We start from the raw sequence: 12,627 nt of genomic DNA on the forward strand, positions 1-12,627 counted from the left end.
TATTTTGAGATTTGTATTTTAGGTAAATGTACTCAGCAAGCAGTTTGCAGCAGTTTTGTATTACATATCTTTGTAATTCGCATCCGTCTGTTGCTGTATCCTTTCGTGGTGATCCTCCTTGCTGTCCTGTAAGTTTGTCCTTTTTGTTTATGATTTTCAGGCTGTTTCCTGGTTTTAGCATTGTCATCTTGTCTGTTTTTGTACTAACGTTATCCTACCCTCTCTACAGGTTATTGGCACGTCTTCTGTGTTTCATATACTAATGACATTATTCTCTCCCTACAGGTAATTGCAGAGTTGTCATCTTCTTTGTTTCATGTACTAATTATATTATTCTTCCCCCCCCCCAGGTATGAATAACCCCATTTGTTTCTTTCAACAGCTCTGCAAAACGAGAGAGAAGGCCCTCCGCTGTACCTACCACCAGGATAATTATAGGTTCTTTGCTTTGTCATCTCTTATTCCCACAGGTCTACAACTCTCATCCAACCCATGTTTAGGTACCCTCTCTCCTCACCTACAGAAAAGATGGAATCAAGTTCTCCATGGAGCCTCTATCCAATTACTCAATATTATTTCTCAGCAGCATCAAATCACACTTCAGGACCTTCACCAGGACATAGCCCATCTTGATTCTGAAATTAGATGAAACTGTCCTGACGCTGTGTATAAGAACCTTTGCGTTGAGATGGAAAGGGGCCTCACTAATCTTGATTGTGTTCTTCATGACAGGAGGAACAAGAAGATAGATGGCATTTTGGCCAAACAACGTAGGCATAGACGCTTCAGGCATCCAAAGCCCCAACCCTTACCACCTACCAACTCCCACACTGGAGTCAACCTTTCTTCATCGCCCATAACTGATACTGAACACAAACTTCTCTCCAAGGGTCTAAATTTCTGTCCCACTCCCCCCAACAGTAAACCAGGTACAACTCAGCCAAGATCTCACTGAATACTTCCACAGGATACGACTTAAGAATTTTTCTTTGACTCTGCTCCATGCCACTGGGAGCCCCTCCATGTCAAAAGCATCTGGGTACCCCCAAAGAATCATGTACCAGCCCTTGAGACCTATGCACAGGCTGTTCATTCACAAGTGAATAACCCTGATCATTTTTGTCCTACTCCTGATGATAATCTCTCCAGGGATGAGCGTTCAGCACTCAACTCCCTGCGCTCTCACACCCACATCATCATCAAGCTGGCAAATAAAGGTTCAGCTTTGGTAATTATGGACCGACAGCAATACATTAATAAAGCCCATCGGCAACTTAACAATTATACTAACTACGTTGTATTTCCACCCAGACCCATGCTTACCCTGGGCAGATGGTGTGCAGCTTTACAGCCTTGAGTGCTAGAGTCGTTAGACACGATAAATTGGAACCGCACATCCACAGGTTTCGGGTTCACACACAAGACTAGCTCCGTGCATAGGGCGGGTGCCAATTAAAAGGACCACTCTGCATGCGACAGGCACACCTCATTGATTTATTCAGTATACATTGTGAATATTCAACATGCAACTTCACTACATTCCTCCCCTTCCTATTTTCCTTTGGAGGTGGAATCAACGATCTTTTATAAGTAAACATAAAATATCAAATTCCGAAAATTCTCGTTTCCTGCGAAATATTCAATTGATATTTAAATACAATACTTCATTTTTATATAGCCCACCTTTCTTTCATGCTGTCTTTTATCAAAGTTAAAAAATCCTCTTTCCTTGCAGAGTATTAAAGTAGACACTTAAATATTTACTTCATTTACACTGTGCTGTAAACTTTCTTCATTTAGATTGGAATCTTTTATTCTGTTGTATCCTTATAAACGACTCACAGCAGTTTTATTTTAAAAAGAAAAACAAAATGGTGACGATTTGGTGTTCAAATCTTAAACTTTCTTTTTCTTCACAAATTTTCACCTTTCTGTGAAGGTAAAGATTAAGCAGTGGTATTTGGGTACTGAACTAGTAACTAGTACAAACTTAATCGGTTTATTATACCTTTTGCAGTCGTGAACACAATTATTTTGAAATTATGATTTGAGAAATCCCTTTAATGGTCGCAGGTACATATCCTTGGTGTTCTGCATGCAATGTTCAAGAACAGTAGATTCTGGTATTGTGCGGATGTTTGCCACCTCCTTGGCCACGTCTTTAGCCAGCGTTGGGTTGCCGAGTCAGATGGTTTCTTGTAGGCTGTGCGGCACAAAGTACGGTGAATCTGTCTCCAACAGGAGTCTGCCAAGGGGAATCTTCTCAGCAACCTCTTGAAGGCCGGGACCGCCGCGTGTGATGAGCGGTGTCAAGGCAATGAACAGGCCTGGGAAAGTTCCCAACCATCTTTGAGCTTCTTGCCACGACCCAGTGAAGCAATGCAAGTGTATCTTCAAATCTTTTGGTATGACATCATTCATTATCTGAAAGCAGTCGTCCTCAGCTTGCCTACAATGAATAACCAAAGCCACTTTCTCGGTGACTGCTAAAGTGAGTAGCTGCCGGAAGACAAATTTCTGCTGTGATTTGTTGAGATTACTCATACAATAATCAAGACCAATCTCTCCCAGGGCACAAACTTTCCAGCAAATGCAGGATTACCTTTTCTAACTCTGGAGAGTAGTTATGTGCTTCCTTTGGGTGTAGGCCTATAGTTGCCATGCATATAAGGGGGTCGGATACCAGCCACATCAGCTTCTCCTCCTGGAGAAAGAATCTAGTATCACAAATCACTGCAATACATCCAACGAAACCTTCCATTTTCACTGTGGTTTACGGCTTCTTTGCTATGATGAGAAAGTCGTTGAGGTTCCCATAAAAGTTGGCTGCATGAAGCATATGGTCAATGTGGCAATGTGAATCAATGAACGTTGTTCCCAAAGCCTGAGCCGCACCAGTAACTTGTTGATCGACGAACACCAACAGTCGCTGCAACATTCTCCAGTGTAAGACAGAACTTACTCGAGATGGAGGGGTGAGGTTTCTTGTACTTACACCATGAAGGCCAACAAAATGATCGTATGCGTCCCACACTTCAATCTCCTCAATGCTGAAACTTGAGTTACTATCGGAGAAACGCTGAGACGTTACAAGTTGGAAGAGCTCATCAGTTGAGGACAACTTCAAGACTCAACAAACAAGGCCAACAAAGTCATTACCAGACAATGCAATTCAGGTAAGTGTTGGGCTTCAAATGCACCATGGAGTCGACAATGGTGGATAATCTCCCATTTTCAGCAGACCCAACAAGCGTCAAGGGGATACAGGAACCACCAGCCTCTTTCGCAGATGTGCCGTGGCATCACATAATGCTTCATCTTGTTGGTTCTGAACCCGCATCCTGGCTGGGTACACACCAATTTTCGAGCCTGTACACTGCCCGGATGGTAATGAAACGACCTCATTCCTGACAAGACCTACGGGCGTTTCTGTTATGGTGATCTGAGAGTCTAAAGTTCTTGGTGAATGAGGTTCTTCTTCTGATGTGTCCTCCTAAGAAACTTGGGGTTCTTCGGGCTCTGATGGATTCTCTTCATAGTCTGGTATGGAGTCAGCTTCCTCCATGCTAGATTTTCCTGCAGGACTAATAAATTGATTTATTAGACTAGTTACAAACTTCAAATAAAAGAATCCTCACTGTAGCGCCGCGGACGTTTTACCTGCCTTCCACTTCTAGTATTTACTCCTACTGCGGTTTCCTCTAAAAGCTTCTTCACTTCCACAGCAAAAGCCGTGTCCGTGGTACAAGTTTCCTCGAGTAGGGGAGTTAAGTTTACCTCACTTTCGACGTTGCTGTCCAATTTAAGACCATCTGGGCTAAGCAGTTTACTCCGAATATCATAATATTTCTTTGGGTATTTTTGAGATGTCCCGATGTTGGTTCTGGCAATTTGATGGGCCCTCTGTACTCGCTCTTTATAATTCCGGTCATACTCGTGAGGTTGTTCTGATTTAGTTGCTACAATGTCAAATGCTAGTTCTATTGGTTGCCTAACCTTCCGACCAAGCATCATCATGTTTGGTGTAAGTCCAGTGTGACAATTGGGAAGAGATCGGATTGCTCCAGTAAGAATGGGTAGGTCTTCATCCCATTTTGCTACTCGACCCTTTAAATGACATCTTATAACTTGAAGTAAGGTTCTATGGTACCTTTCAATTTGCCCATTCAAACATGGTCGATAGGGGGTAGTTCGAGTTTTGGTTATATCGAGCAGATCATAAATTGATTTGAATAGGGAACTCATAAAATTACCCCTCTGATCGGTGTGAATTTGTTGGGGAAAGCCAAATCTCGATATAAATTTATCCAAAACTGCCTTAGCAATACTTTCTGTGCTCTGGTTGATTAAGGGATAAGCCTCGATCCACTTGGTGAATTGACATAAAATCATCAATATATACTGATTACCACATTCCGATGGAGGGAATGATCCAAGAATATCTAAGAGGAGACATTCTACTGGGGCACCAGCATAAAAGTTCGTTAAAAGGAGCCTATTTTCCCAGTTTGGTTTCTTCTGTTTGTTGCATTCAGGGCAAGATTTAACATACAGAGAAATGTCTTCAGACATTTTGTACCAATAAGCCATTTGTTTGACTTTTTGGATTGTTCTTGTGATCCGTGGATGTCCAGCCAACTTTGAATTATGGGAAAGCCTGATTATTTCTTGACTCAAAGCCTTTGGAACAACAAACAATGATCTTGGCCCAGCCTCTTCTTCCCATCTGTAGTACAGAACACCATCTATCATGTGTAGTAAGGAGGAGTTCGACCAAAAGTACTTTATTGTTGGTGAGCAGAGTTGGAGTTCATCCTGTCCAAGATATTGATGTTACTTTTCTTCCAGTGTATAAGTTTTTGTCCTGATCTTTTTCTTGTAGATTCCTAATATTTTCATTGCTGTATGCACTGAGAGAAGCGTGTTCATTTCCTTTATCTAATTCATCTTTCATCGCAATTTGCTCGCTAACAAGCGAACGCCGGTTTATGTTGGGCAACTTGTTGTAGTCCTTTACAGTTTCTCTTAAAGCAATGGTTTGGATTACTGGTCTCTCAAAATTGTACTCGACAGGAGTTTGTTGTCTACAAGGATTTGCAGCTTTGCGCACTGCTAGTGGAACTACATCGTCAACATTTTGGTCAAACCGTTCCCACTGATAATGTCTACGTGTACAAAACTGACAGCCGCCGCATGGCAAATCTTTCACATTACAGCCTGTATAGTAGCAGTTGCAAATCAGAATATCACTTGGTACCCGTGATAAGGAGTGTGCATTTTCATGTTTTGTCCCCTTCCTGTGAATTATGACCATGTCATATTGGCTCAGTTCCTCGACCCATCTGACCAACATAAAAGATATCAATTTGTAGTGCATTAGCCATGCCAGACTACTGTGGTCTGTTCTAACATAAAACCTACATCCTAGAAGACAATGGCGAAATTGCCGGGTAAATCGCACAACTGCCTAGAGTTCTTTGTGGGTAGTGCAGTATTTCCTTTGCGATGGGGACAACACATAATTACCATAGGCTACAACTCTCTCCGACCCATTTTGTACTTGAAGCAGTTCAGCCCCAATGGCCGAGTCTGAGGCGTCAGTATCTAAAACAAATGGTTTGCTGCCACTTTTAGGAAACGCCAAGACTGGACACGTTGTCAGAGCAGACTTTAAATGCTGGAAAGCGTCTTCATGTTCGCTTTCCCACATGAACTGTGCCCTTTTTGTTTTTGTTATTTGATACAGTAGGCAAGCAATCTTCGCACAGTCCCTCATATGAGCCCTGTGGTAATTTGCAAGTCCCAGAAATCGTTCTACATCTTTGCTTGAGGAAGGAGTTGGCCAGTTCTTAACAACTTCAATGTTGCTTGGATTTGGAGAGATACCTTCCCTATTAACTAATTTTCCAAAAAAAACGACCTGTTCCTGGAATAATTCACACTTCTTGGCTTTTAGTTTGAGGTTGTGGTAACAGAACCTTTCTAAGACCTTGACTAAGTTTTGCATGGAGTTATCGAAATCCTTCCCTAAGATAATGATGTCATCTAGATAGGCAAGTACCTGTGTCCAAGTCAAACCCCTCAATATCAGATTCATTGCTCTTTGGAATGTTGCTGGGGCATTACATAAGCCAAATGGCATACAATGGTGTTCAAACAGCCCATATCTGGTAATAAATGCAGTTTTGGGTCTATCTTTGTCTCTAACTTCAATCTGATAGTATCCACTGCTCATGTCTAGAGTGCTGAAATATTGAGTCCCTTCCAGGACATCTAAGCATTCTTCGATGTTAGGTAATGGAAATGCATCTTTAATGGTAACATTGTTCAAGGCCCTGTAATCAATACAGTAATGAACCTTTCCATCTTTTTTTCTAACAAGTACTGGGGGAGAGGCCCATTCAGATATTGATGGCTCAATCACACCTGCCGCAAGTAATGCATCTAAATGAGCTTTCTCCTCTCCCTCAAAACCTTGTGGAGTTCTTCTCATTTTTTGTTCAATTGGGGGAGCAGAACCAGTGTTTATTGGATGCTTTATGATTGAAAATTTACCCTAATCCATGTCATTCTAGGAGAATACATCAGCATAGTCTGTCAATATTTCAGCAACCATTTCAGAACAATCGGGGGTTAGACTTTTGCATGACTTTTCCCACAATGTACAAACATGAGTAGGAATGTTCCACACACTCACTTCCTTTATTGATGGGGTGGCTTGGGAATTATCCAGCGAACACCGGAGAAATTCTGTAGTAACTGGTGAAAAAATGTCTGGTTCGGGTATGATGTCGTCAATCTCAGCCCTTCCAATTATATGCCCCCTTTTTAAGTGTACATACTTATTGCTATCATTCAACACACTCATGGCTACTTCAATTTCACTATTGTTTTTTGCGGGGTCAGTATCGGAGTCAACTAGTACGTGTGGTATAAAAAGACCCTTATGTTGCCTCTCTGGTGCTAGAATGATTAATGGTTTCCCAAAAGAAGACTCGAGCTTCACCTTTGTATTACCGAATTAGGAGGGACTTCGACCTTCTTCTCAAGCACAACTCTTTGGACCGCACCCGTTCCATCATGGTTCTTTCTCATTTTGGCTTGAATTTTGTCATCCTCTAGAATTATGTCATCCAGTAAGTCGATCTTACCACCTCATGCTTTTAAGAAGTCCAAACCGAGGATAAATGAGTCGGTAAATGGAGCGACTAGGATGTCCCAAAAGTATGTATATTTTCCAATTTTCAGTGGGGCACCCATAATTTTCGTGGCCACCATATTACTATTCGATTTTGCTTTCGATTACTTTTTCTTTTGGAACAGGTAATTTGAGGTTTTGAGCAAGTTCTTCACTAATTACTGAAACTTGGGCTGCCGTATCGACAACCGCCAACGTATTCCATCTATTTGCACTGGTATCACAAGACTTACACCAGTTGAATTTGTTGCAAAGTTTACTTCTTTAAGTTCTACACCTCTATTTTTTTGGGGGCTTGTATCCCTTTCATTTGTGCAACCCTCCTCAGCGAATGCCGGAAAGTGTTGTGACAAGTCAGTTTTATTGGGCCACTAGGTGTATGATCAGCTGGTCGTTATCCCTGACGATCAGCAACTATTTGTTTTAAACTAGTGTATTACGAAAGGGTGATGGGAATCGCAATCTTCCTCGTCAAAGTAGTGGTGGGAGATGGGTTTGTGTGGTCACGAACTGATTTTAAATACGTCAGAAGTTCTTGCATGTTTTTATTAATTTTGGACCAGTCTAAGTGGATGTCAAGGTTATCTTTGCCTGTTTGTTTTACGCGTATCTGCTGGACATTTGAGATCTCAGATGGGTTTTGGTAACTAAAAGTTACATGCCGAATTTTTGCCCTACTTGTCCTCGACACCAATTTGTGATTGTGCCCTGCAGTTAGTGTGTATTGTATTGCTTGGTTTAGTGTTTGTGGATCGCGGAAGAGTGCAAGTTCCGCAACTTCAACATCAGCGCAACCTTTCAAAAATGCTTCCCTTGAAATTATTTCAAACACATCAGTGCTGGATGCAGGGAATGCATGTGACGCGACCTGTCTCACTCGTTGTCCAAATTCTTCAATCGTTTTTCATCTCGTAGGCGTAAAGTAGATAATTCGGCTTGGTGAATCTTTGGATCCTTCATTTTCCCGAACATCTGCATAAGTTGTGCTTTGACTTTTGAGTAATCAAGCCTAACCTACGGTTCCTGCCACGCATAACAATCAAGTGCTTTGTTTGTAAGTGTCCCTCCTACTTGCATCAATTTTGTGCGTTCATCCCACTGAGAACATCATTTTGAACTTTTTAATGAATGCATGAAAATCACTGCTTCCGTCATATGCGGGTATTTTGGGAAACCGGATTTGGTGCATATTCTCTTGTGTTAGCCTTGCAGTATTTGGGATGTTCTGAGCTCCAGCAAACGCCGGATTCGTGACGCCCTTCCTTTAGAGACATTAGGGGCCCCACCAGATGCATTTAGCTTCGTGGTTTCTTTGTCTCTGACAATTTGCATTGCGGGAGCATTAACTCCTAGTGAAGACAAAGAGTTTTGTCCAGAGAATTGGCTGCATGTTTGAGGCATTGTTGCCGTACCTTTCTTTTGCACAGCACTTTTACATGAGGAAAAAGTGGTGGGGCCTTGTCATTTATTATTTTAAGCTCCGCGTCAATCACTTCGTCCCCAGTCTTTTCAACCTTTTGTGATGAGGTTTGGGGTATTACTTCGGCTTTTATGTCTAGATTATGGTAAGCTGCTCCTGCTGTTTGCGGATTACTGGGGGTGCTGCTTTGTGCCTTTGTTTCGATGGGTGGACCGTTTGGTTTGGAATGCAGGTAAGGAATTTGCGAGGGTGGGCATTCTTTTATTATGATTGACATCTTCTGCTTGAGTTTGTCCGACCGAGTCTCCATTTTTTCACCCAACTCATGCATAGCATTTCTTAGTTTGGAAGTATTTTCCAGCATGATTTTAATGAGTACATTCATTTGGTTTACCATTATATCCATTGAGTCAGATTTTTCTACCGGCGATGGTTTCTCTTTTGTTTATCCCATTTGTCCAGGAGAGAGTTTGACAACATGCTCAATGAAAATGACTCCTTTTTCATTTAGCTCATGTAGTTTTGTTTGGAGGGCTGGAAAGTAATGAAAATCATCATAGTAACAAAGCCCTGTTGCTCACGTTTTGAAATTATGGCTTGTGCGTACTTAATTCCAACACCTGGTAGAGTTGTCAGTTCTTTAGTCGAGACCTTATTAATGTTCATGATTATGGAAACAGAATTCTACTAACAAGTTAAAAAAGGTTGAAGTTGCCGTAAACGCCTTCTGCTGCGAGTGATATACAGCAGTTTGTCCCGATTTACAGCAAAAGAAAGATTTCACCCAATAACAAAGAAAAATTACAGATATAGGTTGTTTTGTTCTATTTTCCACCCCCTTTTTAGTTACTCCTACAGATACAGCAACTTCCTTCCTGAAATTTGTACTAAATAATATATCAAATTACTAAGTTTCTAGTTAGCAAGGTATACTGGCAAGTTTCAGCAAACGCTACACCATGTCAGCATGCAGAAAAAATTCCAGACGTTTAAAGTTTTACTTTTTGAGTCTTAAGGCGAGGAAATTCTATACTTATTGAACTTATCGACATCTAACATATTCTTTTTCAATATACGCTACAAATTATCCTCATCGCCAATGTTGTATTTCCATCCGGACTCATGCTCACCCTGGGCAGATGGTGTGCAGCTTTACAGCCTTGAGTGCTAAAGTCGTTGGACACGACAAATTGGAACGGCACGTCGACAGGTTTTGGGTTCACACACAAGACTAGCTCTGTGCATAGGGCGGCTGCCAATTAAAAGGACCACTCTGCATGCAATGGGCATGCCTCATTGATTTATTCAGTATACATTGTGAATATTCAACATGCAACTTCACTACATTCCTCCCCTTCCTATTTTCCTTTGGAGGCGGAAGCAACAATCTTTTATAAGTAAACATAAAATATCAGTATACATTGTGAATATTCAACATGCAACTTCACTACAACTACATCCCCCTCGATTCTGACCCCACGGGAACATTCTCACAACAGATTCAGCAGGTGCTGGATGATATGTGTTCACACAAGCAACGATTCAAGAAAGTTCATAAGTTTCTGTCCCCTACTGATTGGAGAGCCACTAGGTTTTACCTCCTCCCCAAGATCCATAAGGCAGGTAATCCAGGGAGGCCCATCATTTCTGGAAATGGATCGCCCACTGAACACATATCATTGCTCATTGACACTTTTCTCAAACCCCTCATTCCACAGATCCCATCATATATCCATGACACACCAGACTTACTACGTAAGCTGGAAAACACCAAGAACCAGATTCCCAGCACAGCCATCATTGGGACCTTTGATGTTTCTTCTCTCTATACTAACATTCCCCATGAAGAAGGTATTCGTGCCTGCTGCTCTGCTCTCATGAAGAGCGGACACACAACTCCCCCATCAGTGATGTTGCAATGATTATGAGACTACTAACCAAGAACAATTTCTCCTTCACAGGCAAACACTATCTCCAGGTACATGGCATAGCTATGGGCACCCGTATGGCTCCCTCCTTTGCTTGCCTCTTCATGGGTAACCTTGAAGAGCGCATGCTTACTTCAGCGCCATGCCGCTCTTGGATCTGGTGGAGATACATCGATGATGTATTTTTCATCTGGACCAGTGACAGTGGCAGTCTAGATATCTTCATTAACCATATCAATTCTTTCCACAGGACAATTAAGTTCACGTTGGAATATTCCCTCCATCAGGCCAACTTTCCCAATGTCAGCATCCGGAAGGAGAACAACCTCGTGACTACTGACCTGTATTCCAAGCCCACAGATACCCATCAGTTTCTTCACATGTCCAGCTGTCACCCTAGACACTGCAAGACTGGTATTGCTTACAGCCAAGCACTCAGCCTGAGACGCATTTGTTCTAATGATTCAGATTTCCCCTGTCATACAAAAGAACCGAAGGGGCATTTAATTGCAAGGGGACAACTATCACCAGGTTCAATGCTCTATCAATAGGGCCCGCTCCATTCCTAGAAGTCTTGCACTCGAGAAGACCCCCCCGTGAAGAAACAGTCCCCAGGGTTCCCTTGGTCACCACTTTCCAGCCTCATCTTCCTCCCCTCCGCAAAATAATCAACAACAACCATCATATCCTCCACACTTCAGACCACCTAACCAGTGCCATCCCAGACACCCCACTTGTGGCCTACAGGCATCCCCACAACCTACGGGACCTTACCGTTCGGGCAGAGGTGCCCACATTGGATACCCTTCCCCCTCCCAGTAAGGCACATTTCAAGTGTGATTCTAACAGATGCGTTGTTTGCCAGAACCATGTCCTGGAATCAGATATATTCTCTGGACACTCCTCAGGTACCACAGACAGAACTAAAGGCACTATCACTTGTAGCTCTTCTAATGTCATATATCTTAGCTCTTGCAGGGTGTGCAGTGTTCAGTATGTTGGAGAGACTCAGAACACTCTCAAGAAGCATTTCTATGGCCACAGATCTATGGTCAACACCAAATGACTAGATACCCCTGTAGGCCACCACTTCAACCTTCCTAACCATTCTATGTCTGACATGATCTTACAGGGCATAGAATCACTTGGGTTCCATAAAAATGCTGCTCGCTTTAACAGGGAGAAGCTTTGGATCAATCGCCTCCGCATCATAAACCCCATGGCCTGAACATCAAAGAGGGAAACTTCTAATTAACACTCTTTTCTTTCCCTCTCTTTTGTCAGCAGATTATAACCCCCTCCCACTTGGGGTCCAGTTCCATCCATTGTACAGTACTTCTTCTTTAATCTCTTCCCACCTTACATTCCTTTGTTGTTCAACCATGCCTTTCTTGCAATCCCTTCATCCCTTGCCCCTTTATCCAGCCTGCAGCTTTTTTGACCTTTCTTTTTGTCCTGTTGCATTCATCCATGCTTGGTTGATTCTCTATATCCTTGTTTGTTCTGTCCACTTGTTATTTCACCTTTGAGAAAGATTATGCTAGGATCAAAACGTCAGGCCCTCCATATTTTGAAACTTCAAATTAAGCGGATGTAGTGGCGTAGTGGGCCTGAAGGGTTTAAATTACATTGGATTACTGTAATTTTTGGCTCTCTTGCATCTTATTTGATGCTTCATAGCACTATTAGACTGATTACTGTGCTTACAGCTTCAAAGTCAGCTAGTAAAAAAACAGTTGAAGCCTGAGACGGAGCCGAAGTTGAGTATTGGAAAACAGCCCTGGCTGACGACGGCTTAGAAACTTTTGGGGGGGACACGATTAATTGCGCGACTATTCCACTTGATTATTTTTGTAACCAAATAATCAGTTAACCAATTGATGAAAAACTACATATTTTAGCCTGGGCGTTTATGGCAAATTGTAAAAATGCATCAAACATATGTTAATGTGTATTTTTCTTGTTTGGTACTTTTCATAGTTAACTGTAAATAGGTAAAAGCGAATTTCTGCACTCTATTCAATACTTTTAAAAGCAACTTTGTATCAGCTGAAAGAATGTGTAACAAGCTACAAAATTAT

The 12,627-nt window shown here is 42.0% G+C and overlaps 1 protein-coding gene and 2 pseudogenes across 3 annotated transcripts in view; 2 read left to right on the forward strand and 1 right to left on the reverse strand.

The window, feature by feature from the left end:
• The window catches only part of xpo5 (exportin 5), a 357,136-nt gene that overhangs the window by 269,988 nt on the left and 74,521 nt on the right, over positions 1-12,627 (reverse strand). The window lies entirely within an intron of this gene.
• Positions 1,235-11,006, forward strand: LOC147800500 (uncharacterized; annotated as a pseudogene).
• On the forward strand, positions 11,139-11,797 carry LOC147800501 (uncharacterized; annotated as a pseudogene).

Source organism: Acanthaster planci, linkage group LG01 (genome assembly GCF_054643075.1).
Source record: "Acanthaster planci isolate LZ-2023a linkage group LG01, COTS_SCS, whole genome shotgun sequence".
NCBI lineage: Eukaryota > Metazoa > Echinodermata > Asteroidea > Valvatida > Acanthasteridae > Acanthaster > Acanthaster planci.